Genomic DNA, 2386 nt, shown 5'->3' on the forward strand with positions numbered 1-2386 from the left:
AATCACCAGACTAGATTTTAAAGAACTAGCTGTATCCTGTTTGCTAAGACACACTTAAACACAGGACCCAGAAAGGTGGAAAGGAAGAATGAAAAAGATATTTCAAGTAAATACTAGCCAAAAACTAAAACAAAAACAAACAAACCCCCCGATATAACTACATTATATGTAGCACATAAATAATATTAAAACGAATGCCGTTACTAGACATAAACGGAGTCACTGCAAAAGATTAAAATGTTTACATCACCAGGAAAATATAACAATTCTGAACTGGCGTGGACCTAAAAATAGAGCCCCCAAATATAGATTAAAATATAGCCACAAAACATCTAAAGCAGAAATGGACAGATATACAAGAATAATTAACAAAATGTATCTTTAAACAATTAATGATTCAAACAAATTAAAAAAATAATGGAAAAGAGGAAAACATTTAGAACTGAATGATAAAGAAAATGAAAACTACACATCAAAACCCGTCGGATCCAGTGAAAAGCAAAGGCAGAAGAAAATTTATAGCTTATATACTCACTCTGAAAAAGAAAAAAAAAAAAGCTCTAAACCAATAAGAGAAGGATCTGTGATAGACAGTTTCCCAGCCTCCCAGCTAGGTACTCATGTGACTGAGTTATGGCCCAGGGAACAAGGGCCAAGTGATGGGAACTACTTCCCGGGCTGCCCCCTTAGGACTGGCTGTGCAGGCATCCCTTCTCTCCCTTCCTTCAATGCCCAGCTTGATGCCACGCATTCTTGTAGGACCCTGTAGCTCTAGAGGTCGGTGGAGCCACTGACCAAAGGACCCCTGACTCCTGAATGCTTCCAGGGAGAACAAGTCCTCCAGACCAGCCCGCCTTGGGCTGTGATATGAAAATTAACCTGAACCATATTAAGCTACTGAGATCTAGAGGTTGTCATGGCATTTAGCAAATAACTTTTTAATAAATGAAATAACTTTTAAAGAATAAAGCAAATAACTTCTTTAAAATGGAACAAAGTAGAATAACTTTAAAGAAATTAGAAGACAACCATGAAAGGCAGAAATTATAGTAGTGTGTAAATTATTACACATTTGTAGAAAGGATAATATAATTCAAAGGTTGTCTTTTTGAAATGGCTAATAATACTGAAAAACTTCTGTTATGATTAATCAAGGGAAAAAAGAAATGGCGAAAATAAACATTAAGAATGAAAAACAGGACACATTACAGATTCGGCAGAGACAAAAGGTACTATTAAATACTTGATGTTAAGACATTTGAACATTTCAACGGAATGTGTGAATTCCCAGAAAAAAAAAAAATCATTTACCGAAACAGACTCAAGAAGAGACAGAAAACCCGAACAGTCCTATATCATTGAAGACATTCAGTTGGTCGCTAAGCATTTTCCCACAAAGGAAACAGCCGAAAGTCTGGTAGGTGAAAAGTTCTTCCAAACTTTTCACCTGGTAGGTGAAAAGTTCTTCCAAATGTTTCAGGAACATTTATAATCTTCTATTTTCCTTTTTTTTTTTTTTTTTTTTTTTGCGGTACGCGGGCCTCTCACCGACGTGGCCTCTCCCGCTGTGGAGCACAGGCTCCGGACGCGCAGGCTCAGCGGCCATGGCTCACGGGCCCAGCCGCTCCGCGGCATGTGGGATCTTCGCGGACCGGGGCACGAATCCACGTCCCCTGCATCGGCAGGCGGACTCTCAACCACTGCGCCACCAGGGAAGCCCAACATTTATAATCTTAACCAACTCCCCCAGAGACTCGAAAAAGAAGGGGAACTCTCCACCTTATTAAATAAGATTAGTCTAACCTGATGACAGAACCACAGGGACAGTACAAAGGTGGAAAACTCTAGACCAGTCTAACTTATTAACGTAGATGCAGAATCGTTAACAGATGTTGGAGAGCTGAATCCAGCAGTAGGGGAATGTTCATACGTCACAACCATGGTAGGTTTGTGCCAGAGCTGCAATATTGGGTTCATATCAGGAAAATGATTCATGTAATTGGCCACATAGATAAAATAAAGGAGAAAACCACACAATCATGTCAATAGATGTACATGAAGGATTTAATAAAATTCAACATCCAATGAGAAGTTTGAGAGTGTTACAAACAGACTCTGGAGCTAGGCTGCCTGGTCTTGTATGCTTAAGGAGCTCTGTAGCCTCCAGGAGCTTCTTTAATGTCCCTGGGTTTCAGTTTCCTTATTTATAGAGATGAAGATAATAATAATAATAGTACTTTCCTCATAGGTGTGTTGTGAGGATTAAAATAATGTATGTATGTAAAGCATTTAGAACAATCCTTGCACGTGTTAATACATTTGTTATTAGTGATTTAAAAAAAACAAAAACAAAACTCTTACAGACTAGAAAAAGAAGTAAATAACC

Source organism: Neophocaena asiaeorientalis, unplaced genomic scaffold, assembly GCF_003031525.2.
Source record: "Neophocaena asiaeorientalis asiaeorientalis breed wild unplaced genomic scaffold, Neophocaena_asiaeorientalis_V1.1 scaffold44, whole genome shotgun sequence".
NCBI lineage: Eukaryota > Metazoa > Chordata > Mammalia > Artiodactyla > Phocoenidae > Neophocaena > Neophocaena asiaeorientalis.